This window comes from Marmota marmota, unplaced genomic scaffold (genome assembly GCF_001458135.2).
Source record: "Marmota marmota marmota unplaced genomic scaffold, marMar, whole genome shotgun sequence".
NCBI classification, from domain to species: Eukaryota; Metazoa; Chordata; class Mammalia; order Rodentia; family Sciuridae; genus Marmota; species Marmota marmota.
Window position 1 is genome coordinate 339,180 of NW_026000338.1, and position 18,578 is coordinate 357,757.

At 37.2% G+C, this 18,578-nt stretch overlaps 1 protein-coding gene and 1 non-coding gene across 2 annotated transcripts in view; one reads left to right on the forward strand and one right to left on the reverse strand.

Annotated features, from left to right (window-relative positions):
• Atp7a (ATPase copper transporting alpha) overlaps positions 1 to 18,578 on the reverse strand; it is a 129,705-nt gene that overhangs the window by 63,986 nt on the left and 47,141 nt on the right. The window lies entirely within an intron of this gene.
• Trnaa-ugc lies at positions 8,316 to 8,389 on the forward strand. The gene has a single exon. It is a non-coding gene; the product is annotated as a tRNA-Ala (tRNA).

The following is an 18,578-nucleotide window of genomic DNA, read 5'->3' on the forward strand; positions in this document are numbered from 1 at the left end:
CCCCCCCCCCCACACACACACACACAGACTGAAATACAGTTGTGGCTGAGTATTGTGGAGAATTGGTTCCAGGACACCCCACAAATACTGAAATCCATGGATTTTCAAGTCCCTTATATAAAATGACATAGTATTTGCTTTAATCTGTGTACATGTCCCATATACTTTAAATCGTCTCTAGATTATTCATAATGCCTAATATAAAGTAAATGTTGTATAAATAGTTGTTATACTGACAAGAAAATAAAAGGTTATACATGTTTAGTATAAATACAACCATCAATTGACCTAACTACGTTTTTGATCCACTGTTGGTTAAATCTATGGACATGAACACTAATATATGGAGGGCTAACGGCAAAGTTTTATTATGAAGTATGATCCATACCACATTACAGGATTATCTTTAGGTTTACTGAGAAACTGTGAGAGACTAGTTAAGCAGAAAGGCACTTTTAAAGTAACTGGGTATATTGGGGCAGATAGAATACCTGAACACAAAAAGAAAGTCACATTGACACAGTCATTTTTCCCACTACATCCTAATTTAAGCATGCCAATTTATTAACTATAATACATATATATTTCCTTTTGCTTCCATAATTTACCTGAGTTGTTTTTTTAACTATTTAAATTAGACCTTACACACAAAACCTCAGATGAATTCCATCTTACTATTCTGTTATGTGTATATACACTTCTAATTGATTTTGTAATATGTCCCTCTTTTTATATTTCAAATATCTTAAGATAGGTACAAAACCAGAAACATTTACTATAACCCCCCCACACACCGCAAAATGACTAAAAGTAAAATGACTCAGAAAGCAGAGAAAAGAACATAAACAATGTCATATGGTATGGAAAAATGCAGGCTTTGGGGAAATCACAATATCAAAGAGAGAAATTTGATATATAACTATTAGTAATGAGTGACTCTGAGAAGAAGAGCATCCAACATCACTGAGGGAAATAACTTCTAGTTATTAAAGTATTTTTTTTTAAAGAGAGAGGGAGACAGAGAGAGAGAATTTTTTTTTTTTAATATTTATTTTTCAGTTATCGGCGGACACAACATCTTTGTTTGTATGTGGTGCTGAGGATCGAACCCGGGCCGCACGCATACCAGGCGAGTGCGCTACCTCTTGAGCCACATCCCCAGCCCCTTATTAAAGTATTTTTAGCCAATCCCTAAACACAGATGGTAATCACCATCATTAATACCATCTCTAGGAGGAAGAACAATATTATGACTAAATCATTATCTCTGGTTTGGAAACAAACTGTAGAAGTTGAGTATAAAACATGGCACAAACAGTCTAACTGCTCAAAATCATTTCTTAAAGCTGATCACACCAGCATAAACATCATTTTTAAATTCCCCTAAAATAATTAGTCCTCACAATTTGGGGAAGGATTCTGGATTCTTAATGATTTACAACACAATAAAATTTAATTCTTTTGTGGATACAATTTTATCTGAATAATTCTGGGTCCTTGTGATAATCAAGGAAATAAAAATGAAAATCACAAATAAATATCACTTACCCCCATCAGCTAGATAAAAACATTAAGTTCGATGGCCAGATCATTCTTATTATTAGTGTGAATGAGTACAGTTATAGAAACTGGAAATATCTGGTGAAGGTGAAGAAATGACTATAGAACTTGACATTTTACTCCTCAGCATTTTACCCAAAACAATCTCACGTATGTGCTTAAGGAAACATGAAAAACGGTGTACTACTGACATTTAGTGGGTAGATGGCAAGGACATTGCTAAAAATCCTAAGATGGACCAGATAGCACCACACAACAAAGAACTATCTGACTCCCAAATGTCAATAGCACTAAGACTGAGAAACCCACCCTGAACAAGAGGCACGAGTAGCAACAAGGATAAATCCCACAAACATAGTTGAGGAAAAGAAGTTTCAGAAGTTGAAAAACATTAAAAATGCCTTATGTTGATTTTTGTATGCACACATATGTAGTAGCATTAGTGAAAATATAAAAATGTTAATAGGAATAATAAATTCCAAATTCAGGAGCTGGGAGAGGGAGAAGAGAATACAACTATTGAGGAGCATAAAAGGAAAATTGAACTACACTAGTGTTTAACTTTGGATGGTGGACACATGGATATGTTATAGGACTCCCTATGTTTTTATAGTTCTAAATTTTTCATTAAACTAAATTTTTTTAATATTTATTTTTTTTTTAGTTTTAGGTGGACACAATGTCTTTATTTTACATTTATGTGGTGCTGAGGATTGAACCCAGTGCCTTGTGCATGCTAGGCAAGCGCTCTACCACTGAGCCACAACCCCAGCCCTTAAACTAATCTTTTAAAAGAGAAAAATAAGTCATTCTAAGTGGAAATAAAGAAGAAAAATACAGAATATGCAGGAATTAAGAGAAAAGTCACCATCTGGGTGCAGTGGTGCATGCTTGTAAACAACCCGGTAACTTGGGAGCACTAACTGCAGCATTATAGGCAGCCCTTGCTTTACCTGAAGACTGTATCTAACAAATTTGAATTGGGCGGTTGTTTTGATGAGGAAAAAAAGCATTCCAAGCACCAAACTATCTTCTCAGAATCTAAGACTACTGTACAAAGTCTATATGTAACCCGTAACATGGTTGAAAAGCAGCTGACTTATTTATAATGTCAAATAGTTAAATCCTATTTACCTCTACCTTCCTGAGATAATGATAGCTACCTTGTCTGAAGCAAGAAAAAACTTTATGCACATCAAAAACATGCCCCCCACCCGTGGTCTATTATTGACATGGCAGTAACTGCTCAGGCACTCATGGAAAGGTACAAAGATACTTAAGGAATATTTCTTACTTTCTGGGAGAACTGTTCCTATCTGTGTTCTTCATAAGGTATCAATATTTTTCAAGCAGTCTCTCCACATTACTCCCACTTTTGCCTGGTTTTACTTTGTGGCTTTTGCAAACATTTCCCTTTAAGTTAATCCTTTTGAGGCTAGTGTTAGCTCTGTACTCATGCTTGAATTGGCTGCATGAGCATGGGCATGTCTGAGCTTTAACTTCCCTTATTTTAAAAGGAAGTCACCATACTATTTATATAGCAGGATTGTTGTAAGATTAATGTATATGAAAATTTTGTCAACTATGCAATGCTATAGGAATCTGAAGTATCTGTATTATCATAGCACAATTTTTTTGTAGAAATGCTGTTGACTAGCCTAGGAGTCACAGAAGTGGCTGATGAAGCCCATTGCCTTTTAAAATTTTAATGTTCCTGTTCTTTTTGACCTTATTACTATGTCTTGTTATTGACTCCTAATCTTTTAGGAATGGCCCAATGAAAAGAACAATTATGTTTTAAAACATACACCTGCCTGCTCCAGCTGTTTCATGTGGAATCTTAGTTATTTATTTAATAACAGTTGTCTAATGAAAGAAAGTAGACAGTGTTTTGAAAACAGATTAAGTAGTAGGATTAATTTCGTTTTAAAAGCTTACTCATGTTTTTTAAGGGTATATTATACAAAAAAAATATATAGAAGCTAATGCTTTCCTATTTGTTTTAATTTTAGAGGTGGTAGTGATTTTAGATAAAAGCAAATGGGTAGGAAAACTTAAATAGATTTGAAATTATTATGTAGATACCATTAAGGCAACTAGTTCTGTGTTTCTTGCATTGATGGAAATAATCCATATATTAAACAAAGCAGGCATGTTTTTATAGCCCTGGTATAAATATAAGTGGGTGACTTGGAATGTTTTATGTGTTTGATTTATCATCAGTCTCACTGAATTATTTCAGTTTTGGTAACTTACTTCCTCCCGGCCACCTCTGTTACACTGGGGATTGAACCCAAGACCTCATGTATGCTTGCCAAGTGTTTTACAATTGAGGTACACACCCAGCCCTTTTTGTTTTCTGGAATAAGGAAATGTGTTGGAATTAGATCATAGACATGATTACACAAGCTTGTGAATATATCAAAACTTGGTGAATTTGACACATTTGTGGTGCTGGGGATGAAGCCCAGGGCCTCAGGCACACTAGGCAAATGATCCACCACTGAGCAATATCACCAGTCCCAACTATAACTTTCTTTATAAGGAAAAATCCATCTATAATTTAGTTCAAAGACAAAAGAGTAACCAAAACCACTGATGCAAAAGCATTAAATATCAATGAAAACTAAAAACAACCATAAATATTTAAACATTTACATAGAGTAAGCTGAAAAATAAAACTTGCTTTAATTGTTTTATATTTTCTATAACTGGTTAAGAACTAGGCTGGAAATGACAACTTTGACCAAACATTTCATATATTTCATTGATTTATAAAAGCCATCACTACAATAATAATGATGCTAATTACTCAACATTAAAATGTCTTTAAAAGTTTTAATTATTGGGACTGGGGTTGTGGCTCAGTGGTAGAGGGCTAGGTTTGATCCTCAGCACCACATATAAATAAATAAAATAAAAGGTATTGTGTCAACTACAACTAAAAAATATTTTTTAAAAGTTTTAATTATTAAAAAGTCTTATAGAGACTGGGGTACAACCCAGTGGCTCAGTGATGGAGCACTTACCTAGTACATGTGAGGCACTGGGCTTGAGCCTCAGCACCACATAAAAATAAATAAATAAAATAAAGGTATTATGTCCATTTACAACTGAAAATATTTTTTTAAAAAAGTCTTGTACTGCCAGGTGCAGTGGCACATGCCTGTAATCCCAGCAGCTCAGGAGGCTGAGGCAAGGTCATGAGTTCAAAGCCAGCCTCAGCAACTTAACAAGGCCCTAAGCAACTTTGTGAGACCCTGTCTCAAAATAGAAAAAAAAAAGGGGGACTGGGGATGTGGCTCAGTAGTTAAGTGCCCCTGGGTTCAATGCCTGGTACCAAAAAAAAAAAAGTTTTATACTTAGAAAACAAACAACTTGATTCATAAATGGACCAATGACCTTACCAGACACCTCAATGAACAAAATACTTGGATGGTAAATTGGCATATGAAAAGATGCCCCAAATCATAGGAAATGCAAATTAAAACAAGAATGAGATACCATTACACCTATTAGAATGGAACAAATTCAGAGGAATGACAACATCAAATACTGGAGAGGACATGGAGCAACAGAACTCATTTGTTGCTGCTGGGAATGCAAAATGGTACAGCCACTGTGGAAGACAGCTGGGTAGTTTCTTATAAAACTAAACATACTCTTAATATACAATCCAGCAATCTTATAGTATTTACCCAGTGGAGTTGAAAACTTATGTCCACACCAAAACCAGCACACAGATGTTTACAGCAGTTGTATTTCCAATTGCTAAAAACTAGAAATAATCAAGATGCCCTTCAGTAGGTGAACTGATAAACTATGGTACAGCCAGACAGCAGAATATTATTCAGCACTAAAATGAATGGGCTATCAAACCATGAACAGACATGAAATAAATGTAAATGAAGCAAGGAATGATGGTGCATACCTGTAATAACAGCCATTTGGGAGGCTGAGGCAGGAGGATCTCAAATTTGAGGCCTTGGGAATTTAGTGAGACCCTATCTCAATAAATAAATAAGGCAAGGATTTAGTGATAAAGTGTCCTTGAATTTAGTACCAAGGGAAAAAAAAGAAAAAAACATCGGAAATGCAATTACTTGCCGGGTTTCTGTTCTCACGACTAAAAGGCTCAGGGGTCACTCTAGTTAAACTGGGCTAACTGGGCTGCAAGAAATAACCACACAAGAGAAACAAATACCTTTTTCTTTGGGGTTGCTGTGACGGCTCCTCTGACCTTAAGGGTCCACAGAAAGAGAGAGAGAGAGAGAGAGCACACACACGCGCTGACCCCTTTTATTGAGGAGAAGCTATTCAAATGAGGCAAGGGGTCAGGTTTCAGGGGGCTGAGTCTATCTTCATGATGTCCACCGTCAGCAGGTTGACTGACACCTGGGTAGGCCACACCCAAGGGCACAGTAAGAGGAGGGGACACACACAAGGCACTTCCATGGAAGATTCTATCCTAAACAGGGCAAGGGGTTATATTACAAAGGAACAGGTGAGCATAGCTTCACCCATAGGGCTGTAGCAAGACACACCCATTTCTGTGACTGAGCGCCTCAGCACCCAGCTGGGGAGTGTAACTCAGTCACCCATAAGGTTGGCCTCCCACAATTACTAAGTGAAAGAAGCCAACCTACAAAGGCTACATACTGTATAATTTCATCTCTATGATATTCTGAAAACGACAAAACTATGTAGAACAGTAAAAAAGATGAATGGTTGTCAGAGATTGGAGGAGAGGAAGAATAGGCAGAGCACAGAAGATACGTGGGGCAGTAAAACTACTCTGTACATACTGCAATGATGTATACATATTGTTATAAACTTGCCCAAACCCATAGAATGCATAAAATCAAAAGTGGACTCTAATATAAAGTATACTAACATGTGTGGGGAAGAGAGACTATGGGAAATTTCTGTACCTTCTGGTTAATTTTGTTGTGAACTTAAAATTCTTCTAAAATTAAGTCTAGGCTGTAACTCAATGTTAAAGCATTTGCCTAGCATGTGAGAGGCTCTGGGTTTGATCTCCAGAACCATCAAAAAGTAGTCTACTTAAAAAAAAAAAAAAGTCTTGTACTGATGTCAGAATAGACAGAAATATTCTTACAATAGAACAGGAAGTTCTAAAAACAGGCATATGTGTATATGTAAGAATTTAGTACATAACAAGGACAAAATTTCAAATATATTTGGGAAATCAGTAAGTGGTACTGGGATAATATGTTAATCATTTGAGGTGACATCAGGATCTAAAATTTCAACTGAGTTAATGCCCAAAACTTAAAAAAAAATAAGATAGAATACACTACAAAGATACAAAAGTGAATACTTATTAACCAAACAGTGTCGGAAGGCCTTCCTAAGCATAAACAAACTAGAAATCATAAAAGATCTTAAAATTTAATTACGTGAAATTTAAATTTTTCATAGAAAAAACTACCATGTAAACACACTTCAAAAATATACATGCAGGGCTGGGGTTGTGGCTCAGAGGTAGAGTGCTTGCCTAGCATGTGTGGGGCACTGGGTTCAATCCTTAGCACCACAGAAAGTAAAATAAAGACATTGAGTCCACCTATAAGTAAAAACTAAATATTAAAAAAATACATGCATGGTTTTTTTTCTGGATTAAGGAAAATATGTTGGAATGAGATTATGGTAATGATTACACAAGCCTGTGAATATATCAAAATTTGATGAATTTAATTCTTTTTTTTTTTTTAATTTTTTGGTACCCAGGAATTGAACTCAGAGGTGCTTAACCTCTGAGCCACAACCCCAGCCCTTTTTATATTTTATTTAGTGACAGGGTCCTCGCTAATTTGCTTAGGGCCTCACTAAATTGCTGAGGCTGGCTTTGACTGCACAATCCTTCTGCCTCAGCCTCCCGAGCCGCTGGGATTACAGATGTGTGCCACTGCACCTAGCCAATTTGATTCTTTAAAAAGATGAATTTTATGGTATGTATATAAATTATATCTTAAGTAAAATAAATATATGTGTGTGTATATGCATATATGTACATATCAGAAAATTGACAAAATAAGATCCAAATGTCAATAAACACATAAAAATAATTTTTAAAATGTAAATTAACTAAGATACATTATTTTCCCCCTACTAGGCTTGTAAAATGTGACAATTACTATGGGGCTTAAAACAAAGCAAAATCAGAAACAACCTAAATTTTCAATAATTAGTTAAATAATCTCTAGTGCCACCTACACTATAATAGATAATTGTCATATTTTTGGCTAGACAACATCCAAACACATTTAAGGAAATGTACCCCTTTGAGAATCTTGGAAATGGGCAGTAGGATTCTGGTTCCCATTACTGAAGCCAAAGCATATGTGTTGTACTGAAAGGAAAGAAGAGAGGAGATATTTCTCTTCCCCATACCCTTGAAACTACGATGTTGTTAAGTGATTTCTAGACTTGATGCCAGGGCAAGGAGGTAATGTGTTTTGTCCAATGACAGCTGGCTGGACAAGTAACATGAATCTTTTTCACAGTGCCCTCAGTTCCACATCTGTCCTCACTTGGAGAGGGGTTTTCAAGTTAGGCTATAGACGCAATGACACCATCAGCATTAGCTTGTTTAGTTTGCTTGGATCACAAGGAGCAACTGCTCTGGTGTACATGTAAGAAAGTAGCTTTTGACACATAACACTAACTTTTTATAGTTTTTAGTGCGAAAAAGAAAAAGCTGTTGGCTTTTAAGATTATTTTTTTTCTGGGGCTGGGGATATAGCTCAGTTGGTAGAGTGTTTGCCTTGCATGCACAAGGCCCTGGGTTCAATTCCCAGCACCATAAAAAAAATTTATTTGTGTCTGGACTTTTCAGCCCAGTCTTGCTCTTACTACCCCCTTAACTTGATGAGGTTTATGGGAACAGAAAGCGGGTATTGAGGGACATGATATCTTGCTATCCCCTTTTACTTTAAGGATAATATACTGCATCCCCATGTGTCTAGATATCCTCACAACCTTATTGTGTCCATCTTTCACACTGTCCACAACAGCAATACAAAGAGCAGCAGAATATATTAAACCTTGCCACAATGGATTGTTACTCAGTATTAAAAGATAATAAAATCATGGCATATGTAGGTAAATGGATGGAGCTGGAGAATATCATGCTAAGTGAAGTAAGCCAATCCCCAAAAACCAAAGGTTGAATGTTTTCTCTGGTAAGTGGATGCTGACCCATAATGGGAGGTGAGGGCATGGGAGGAATGGAGGAACTTTGGATAGGGTAAAGGGGAGGGAGGGAAAGGGAGGGGGCACTAGGGTAGGAAAGATGGTGGAATAAGATGGACATTATTACCCTAGGTACATGTATGAAGACACGAATGGTGTGACTCTACTTTGTGTACAACCAGAGATATGAAAAATTGTGCTCCATCTGTATACTCTGGATCAAAATGCATTCTGTTGTCATGTATAATACATTAGAATAAATAAATAAATTTTTTGAAAAGAATATAATAAACCTTGCTATTAGAGCAAGTAGATAATACAACATATCACCAGATATCATAAAGAGATTGTAATCAAGTAGAAAGAGGCTTGATATAAAGTTGACCTATAGTTATAATATGGTTTTGCAACTTAAGTAAGCCAAAAACACATTAAGATGATCATCAGGGATACATACACAACATTTGCTTTAATAAGGGCATAGGTACCTCCCTGTACTATAGTTAGCATATCTAGCACCATTTTGCTCTGAAGTACTACCATTTACATTTGAGTAGTTTTTTTTAAATTAAGTTCTGGCTCTATGAATATTATTTAAAGCAGCAGCAGTGTGCTTAGTTAAAATCTTACCTTGCCACTCAATGTCAACTTTGTTGTTTCAGGAAGAAGTATAGCAAGTGTGTCAAGCCACCTGGCAGCATGGGTCACTCTATGCCATCTTTTGTAAGGTCCCAATTAGTAGGGATTGTAGACAAAGTGGGAAGTATGTCATCTGGTATATAAAATCATTTTCAAGTATATTAGCAAATCCAATTATGAGTAAGGTAGAGCCACCTAAAGGTGCCACATGTCTATAACTGCCTCCAAGGGGAGGGATATATTGTTATATATGTTGTTTGACTTTGTCATTTTAAGCAGTCACACAGTGGTTAAATTACACTGATTGCCAGGGGTCCAAACTATACTTACAGAGGGTTGGGAGGTGTTCCTACCTTTGTTTTTTATACAAAGGGGAACTTTTTAGGTTTACCTATATTGCAGTGAGTGACCCCAAGCCATCAAACACAATATACCTTAGCAAAGGCTTAGCCATAGTCAATTGCTTTCACACCAAATGTGAGACACAATACTTGGTATCCTTAAAAGCAAATACACTTATATTTAAGTCCATAGAGCAACTGTCTATGAGCTATGAGTTTTGCTCCAGTTTAACATTTGCTTTCATTATACTAAGGTGGCTAGCTGTAGTTGCTCCAGGAGAACAGTGGAGAATGATAGAGGAAGTTCACTGTATACGCTGCAATTTATTTTATTTTATTTTATACCTCTATAATGGTATTTGTCCATTTTGTAAAAAGATTAGCTCTAAGGATGAAATGTAACAGGTATTAATATAGGCCAATCTCTATTATTTAACAATACATAAGTAACCTGATCATCCCAAAATGAGAATAATACTGTAGTATCCCATCCTCAGGTTTATAACACCATAATTTATATCCCGATGGTACCTGAGGTTTTGACAAAGAAAAGTGTAACAACAGTAGAGTTCTTGCAGATCATAATGAAATGACATGCTTTTTTCTTAAAGATTAAAAACCTTGGGTTAATAATCTTTTTTTTAATATGTATGTCCTATTTGAGTCTTTTGGCCCATGAGCCTAGGAACCCACATCATCGAAAACCATTTGCTATTCCCATACCCAATAGACTATATGGATCCCCTGTGGCAGCAGCAACAGCAAATTATCCCTGTGTTTCCATTTATGAAGTGCAGATGTGCTTTTTAAGCATCATCATTTGAATCTAAATAATGTCGGGGTTTTTTGTCAACATCAGGCAGGTGTTGGGGCATGTATTTTAGTCATGATTATTGAAGGTCCTGATGGCCATCCATAATCATTTGGTCTACACTGCCAAGGATCCAACCTCCATGTTTGGTTGTTGTTTAGGTGGGACATTTATTTGTGTAACCCTGCTGCAGCTGGATTGTAAGGCAAGTGGAAATGTCAATGTATGTCCAAATTTTTAGCCCATTTTTGCACCCTGTGGCCGTTAGGTGTGTTCTTTTTTTACTATGTCTGCAGGGGAGCCACACATGGTGCCAGGCAACTGAAGTCCATGTATGGTTACCCTTCAGCCTTCTGCAAGCATGTACCTATAGCAGTCCAATGTACTTGTGTGCACATGATTGGGCAAACTTGTAACCTTCTGATAAGGGAAAGGGTTTGATGAAGTCAACCTGCCACTGTTGTACAGGCTCCCTTTTCTCAAGTTATCCATCCCATTACATGAAGCACTGGCCATGGCTGCTTCATGGAGCAGGCAGAGAAAATAACATACACATACAATGTCTGAGTATCTTGGTGGGAGCTCTCCACTTCTTCGTTGTGGGCCAGAGAGACTTTCTCTTGTGGACTACTTTTTTGGGGGGTGGAGGGTGGGGCACCAGGGATTCAATTCTGGGGCACTCGACCACTGAGCCACATCCCCAGCCCTATTTTGTATTTTATTTAGCTACAGAGTCTCACTGAGTTGCTTAGTGCCCTGCTGTTGCTGAGGCTGGCTTTGAACTTACGATCCTAATCCTCCTGCCTCAGCTTCCCAAGCCACGTGTGCTACTGCACCCAGCAGGACTGTCTTTTTTTTTCAAATTTTTTTAGATATAGTTGGACACAATACCTTTACTTTATTTATTTATTTTTATATGGTGCTGATGATCGAACCCAGTTCCTCACACATACTAGGCAAACACTCCACCACTGAGCCACAACCGCAGCCCAGAATTGTCTTTTTATATAGCCAAACAACCACACATTTTAGCTGGAACATCTTCCAACCACCTAACTTCACTTAGGTTGTCTGCTTTTTGAATGCATGACCAAGAAGCATGACTGTGCTGCCATATAACACACAGTCACATGGCAGTTGTTTTTAAATGGCTTTTCACTTTTTGTATCCTTTCATGTCTGTGACCAAAATCCTAAGGGAAAATTCATTTATTGTACTTCTGCTGCCACAGGAAACACTCAAACCCATCAGGGCAGCTAAAAACATCCACTTTATGGGGCTCTTTTTTTGGACTAAAATGTTCAAGTCTTATAATCACTCTATAATAATTTTTGCTTGAAAAAAGGCCTTGAGGTGTTCCAGTTCCAAGTCACATTTGGCCTTTCTTTTTATTAAATCATACAATGGATTTAACATTTGTGATATTTACAGAATGAGGGGATGCCTACATTTCAACACTCCCAAAAGTTCTGTGACCTTTTGGGAGTAGGGAAAACAGCAGTGCCTAACCAGATAACCCCCAAGTACTTGGCAGGCAGCCCATGTTCTTGCAATTTGGAGGAGTTGACTGCCCATCCTCTCTATTGGAGATGTGCCAACACTGTTTGAACTGCCTCCTCTAGGTGGGAAAAAGACTCAGAAATTAACATCACATCATCAATATAAGTAAACATCAATTCTGTATCAGGTTTTGTCCACCATCCCATGACATATGGTTGGGCTGTGTAAATACCCTTGGGGAAAAACAATGAAAAGTCCATTGTTGTCCTTTCCAGAAGAAAGCACATTGCTTCTGGCTTTTTTTATTGGCCCCTTGTGTTTCCTTTGTCCTCTCTTCCTTCCACCTTTTGATCCATACTCCACATCCCTTGCTTTCTAATCTTTTTAGTTTCCCAAGTATCAGCTACAGCCTATGCTGCCTGAGAAACAAGAAGGCCCAAAACAGGGCTAAGGATTGATACCAGAGCCTTATAATATTGCCTCAAAGCCATTTCGAGAATGGTCCTTCATTGTTGCTGTGAATGTTTTGTTATCAGGACCAGTGTAGTTTGCTACATAAACAACCTGCATCATCCCTAACCCTTAGGAGGTCTTGAAGATCTTTCATGGATTGCCATCTTAGAGGTGCCACAGGAACACCCCCCATATTAAGCCAAACATTTTTATAGGCAGCTATAAACCAGGACAATAAAGAGATGGCATGGCTCTCATTAACTGCTGAATATAAATTTTGCAGCAGTGTGTGGTGACTCAGGTAATTTTATGCATCTTACTTCCTGATAGGAATATGCCTTTAGCACCAGGAACCCAAAGCTGCAGCATCCATCCTGATACATTTTTTTTTTCTATCTGTCTAAACTCATTCCTCAGTCTTACCAATTTAGCAGCACTATAATCTTTTGTGAAGATATACATGTGCTGGTGAGAGGAGGCAGATCCTCAATACCTACTCCCACTGGCTGTGGCTGATCTGTCTTCACCTTTTGAGTTATGACTGGTCTGGCCCCTAGCACTAGCACCTCAAACAGATCACCCAGCCCTCATCCTCCTCTTCTGAGGTGTTAGATTTACAGGGGTCCCATTTATGCTGGTCCCAGTCCTTTTAAATAACCACATTCCTTACTCTAGTTTATGGTAAACATTTACCTTTTAGTTTAGCAATGCAGCAGGCTAGAGTTTCCAAATTTTTATCAGCACTCTTCAGACAAGCAAGTAACTTCTCAGGAGTCCCTGCTTGAGTTAAATGTGCTTGTGCTCCAGCTTTAACTCCTCCTGCAACTGCTTACTCTGCCTCCCTTACTATGTACAATGCCAGGAGAAGGGGCCACCCCACAGCTGCTGCAATCATATATAGCTCTTTCTTTTTCTATAGACCCTAGTGCTTGCCCATGAGAAACATTTCCCCCAATCCTTAGAATGTCTTGGGGGCATCACCATACATACACGGTAGCCCTCAGGCATAATATCTGCCACCCCTCCCTACACAGAGGTAGAAGTTCCTCCTGGGAGTCGCCCCAACATATTTCCCCTTCTAACTGCCACAGTCAATCTGCTCATGGGGGTTTCTTTGGCCACCTGCCTGACTTGCCAATTGTCTCACCCATAGCCCAGTTGTGCCAGGGCAGTGGAATATGTTGCAGACAGGCCAAAGAAAGTGCCCAGAGATAGCATGGGAGATATGCAGTTTATTGGGGAAAGCTTACAAGAGATCAGTGACTGTTCCAAGAAGAGTTCAGTGGCGACAGGCTGATAGATAGCACCTCTGTCCATCACAATGCTTTGTCAAGCATTGCCTTCTCTCCCTCACAGTGTTTTGTCCTGTGGCAGCTGGATAGATAAGTGATGCGTATCCTTTCCACAGTGCCCTCAGTTCTGCTCCTCTCCCCAAAGAGGGGTTTTATATGTTAGGCTACAGAAGCTGTGACATCATCAGCATTAGCATACTAACTCTGTTTGGCCAGCATCCCAAGGAGCACTGCCCTGGTGTACATGCAAGAAAGCAGCTTTCTAAATGTAACATTAACATGCCCTATAGTTCTCAGTGTGCCTAAGAGAAAGCCATTGTCTTTTAAGATAATATGTATCATGTCTTTCCAGCCCAGACATGTTCTCATTGTTCCCTTAACTTGGAGAAGTTTGGGGGAACAAAAAGGGGCATTCAGGAACATGGTGTCTTACTGCACTCCTTTTACTTTAGGGGATGATATACTAGAATCATCTGATGCTTCTGCCTAAGATTTTGAACCCTAAGGAAGTGACCCAAATACACAGGGACATATCATAAGAATTCATGGCTAGGATGTAGCTCAGTGGCAAAGCACTTGGTTTGATCTCCAGTTCCACAAAAGAAAAAACAACAAAAGAATTCATGGCACAGGCAGCAGCAGGCATACAATGCCAGCAGCAGCAATAGCCAAAGTCCTAAGAAAGCTAATATCAGTGAACAAGTCCTTACTAAACTGTTCCTAGGGTATAACTTTGGTCCAATTTAGCTTCAATGGATTCCTACCCATTTTCCAAGCCTGGCTGACCATTCTTCCTATTGACTCTATAAACAATCTAATAGCCTACAAATAAATTCCTTTTATGGTTAGGTGAGTCAGAGCTGCTTTATGTTGTTTGCAAGCAAGAACCCAACCTAATACATGTAAAATAATTACCATGTGGCCATTAAAAACAATGACGTATATCTCCATTTTTAGACAGGAAAAATGTTCAGGATATAATAAGTAAGAAAAAAAGCAAATTTTATGCTGCAAATATTTATCTTAAACAACCTGAAGTGGGTTAACTGATAGTCTCCTCTTTATCACTAAAATATTCAGATTCCCACAGCATGCTTGCTACTTGTGGCTGATACTTAAATGCATGCTCTTATTACCACTAGTAGAATTATTGGCATACTGAGATTCCATTGTGTTTGCCCCCAAGCTATTTGTGCCCACTGAACTTCTCATAATAATGCAACCTAATTAAATATTATAAAATCTGATTAAATAATAACATAAAAGAGGGCTGGGGATGTGGCTCAAGCGGTAGCATGCTCGCCTGGCATGCGTGCGGTCTGGGTTCGATCCTCAGCACCACATACAAACAAAGATGTTGTGTCCGCCGAGAACTGAAAAATAAATATTTAAAAATTCTCTCTCTCTCTCTCTCTTTAAAAAAAAAATAAAAAAAATCTTTAAAAAAAGAACATAAAAGAGAGCTATTCTTTCTATGAAAATAAAAGTGAACACTTTAGAAATGGCTGATAAAGGTAAATAGTAGTAAAATTACTGCTAAAATAGCTGTACATGAAGCAACTTTAAAGAGACTAGAATGGACAGAGTGGAGGCATCCCTGTGATCCCAGCTACTCAGAAGGCCGACACAAGAGAATCACAAGTTCAAGGTCAGCCTGGGCAACTTAGCAAACTCTGTTTCAGAACAAAATATAAAAAGTACTGGGGATGTAACTTTGTGGAAATGTGTCCCAGGGTTCAATCCCAAGTACTGCCAAGAGGGACTGGGGATACTCATTTAAAAAATCTCTGTTTTAAATAAAAGGAAACCAAAAACTAAAAATATGGACTGAAACAATATGGGTATGGTTTATACAAGAAAAAAATGGAGTAATTCTAAAGGATCCACATGAAAAGAAATGGCCTTGGCCCTACATATAAATATTGGAGAATGAAGGAACATGTCTTAGATTTTTTAAAAATGACTAGGTTATATATTCATAATTTTTATGTTTTTTTTTCTTTAACTGACCACTGAATGGGTAAGAGAGTTTTTACCATGTTTCCATCTTCTGTAGGGGAAGGTTTTGAAATATATCAAAGAAAAAAGGAGAAGGAATATTTGACTTCAATTTTGTTCTTCACACCATTGAATTTCCCATGTTTGTCCTATAAAACCATGAACTGAAACTGTCTACTATAAATGGATATATCCAATATATTATGCTACTATTTTAAGTTATTACCATACATAAAAGTCAGTAGAAATCAGAAGTGATTTTCCTCACACATGGTTTTATATGATATTCGTTTTTGAAACAAATTTACTGAGAAAGGCAGACTCTTTCTTTAACTTTTAAAAATAGTGATAAAAGGGCTGGTGTTGTGGCTCAGTGGTAGAGCACTCGCCTCAAATGTGTGAGACTCTGGGTTCGATCCTTAGCACCACATAAAAATAAATAAACAAAATAAAGATATTGTGTCCATGCAAAACTAAAAAAAATATTTTTAAAAAATATAAAATATTTTAAGTATAAAAATATAAAATATGGAGGGATATTTTATCTGTGATAAAACACAGATAATGTAAAATTTACCATTTTAAAGCCCCCCCCTTGAAGTACTAAGGATTGAACCAATGGCTTTGCAAATGCTAAGTAAGTGCTCTACCAGCATGTAACACCCCCAACTCCCTTTTTTTTTAAATTTTATTTTGAGACAAGATCTTACTAAATTGCTCAAACTGCCCTCAAATTTGAGATTTTCCTGCCTCAGCATCCACAGTAGCTGGAATTACAGATGCGCACCACCATTTCTGGTTCATTTTAAGCCTTTTAAGTATACAATTCAGCGGCATTAAGTAGGTTCACACTGTTGTGCAATGATCAGCACTATCCATCTCCAAAACTTTTCATCATCCCAAACTAAAACTCTTTACCCATTAAACAATAAGTCAGGGCTGGATATGTGGCTCAATGGTAGGGTGCTTACCTAGCATGCATTAGGCCCATGGTTCAATCCCCAGCACTGAAAAATAAATTAATTAATAATAATAATAATAAAGGTTACTCTGTAGCCAGGTGTGGGTGGCTTACCACAATAATCACAGAGACTCAGGAGGCTAAGGCAGGAGGATTGCAAGTTCAAGGCCAGCCTCAGTTATTCAGCAAGACCCTTGGGCTGGGGCTGTAGCTCAGTGGTAGAGTGCCTGCCTCACACGTGTGAGGCACTGGGTTTGATCCTCAGCACCACATTAAAATAAATAAAGATATTGTGTCCAACTACAACTAAAAAATATTGAAAAAAAAACCCTAAGCAACTTGGTGAGATCCTGTCTCAAAACAAAAATTAAAAAAGGGCTGGGAATGTGGCTCAGTTTACCTAGGGTAAGCACCCCTGGGTTCAATCCCTGGCACAAAAAAAACAGAAAACAAAAAAACAACAACAGTAAATCCCCATTCCTCCTCCCTCTAGACCCTGGTAAACCACACTATTCTACTTTATATCTCTACAATTTTAACTACTGTAGGTATTATATATTAAGTAGAATCCTATGATATCTGTCCTTTTGTGGCTGCTTCTTTCACTTAAAGTCTTGAAGGTTTGTCCATGTGGTAATGTGTCAGGATTCCATTCCTTTTTTTAAATATTTATTTTTTTAGTTGTAGTTGGACACAATACCTTTATTTTATTTATTTATTTTTATGTGGTGCTGAAGATTGAACCCAGGGCTTCACACATGCTAGGCAAGCACTCTATTGCTAAACCACAACCCCAGCCCCTCCATTCCTTTTCTTAAAAAAATATTTTTAGTTGTAGATGGACACAATACCTTGATTTTATTTATTTACTTCTATGTGGTGCTGAGGATCAAACCCAATGCCTCACACTGGCTAGGCAAGCACTCTACTACTGAGCCACACCCCACCATGAATTCCATTCCTTTTTAAGGCTGAATAATGTTCTATTGCATATATAGACCAAAATTTTTTTATCCATTTATCTGTTGATGGACATTTGGGCTACTTTCACCTTTGGGCTACTGTGAATAATACTGCAGTGAACAATGTGGGGTACAAATACCTGTTCAAGTCCCTGCTTTAAATTCTCTTGGGTATATACGCAGAAGTAGAATTGTTGGATTGTGTAGTAATTCTATGTTTAATTTTTTTAGGAACCACCATACTATTTTCCACCAGGACTGGACATTTCACCAGCAATGCACAAGGGTTCCAGTTTCTCTATATCTTCGCCAACTCTTGATATTTTCTGTTTATTTAATAGCAGTCATCCTAATGGGTGTGAAGTGGTAACATCCTTTTTTCTATATCTCAGAAATTTCAATGAAGAATTGGAAAATCAAAACTAAAATATAAAATAAGTATAAAGATACAACCTTTCATTATCAGTTATTCCCTTATTATTTCATTTTATTGATTATTGAAATATTATTATTGATATTAATATTCTTAAATTTTTTCTTGCACTTTCCCATATTTTGATTTTCTAACAAAAACTAGTATATATATTTTAAATAAGGGTAATAGTTTACTTTGAAATCAAAATTTTATATTTAGTGTATAATTTACATGTCATTAAAAAACCTACTGCTCATGCAACAACAAAACACAAATCAATGTCATGTTATACTGTATTATAATTTTTAGGCTATAAAGTATTTTCCTGTATAATATATATATTTTAAATGAAATATTATTTTGAATTCTATTTTACAAATGATTAGTTTATGAATGATTAACTTAGACAAGCTTATGAAGGGTTAGCACAA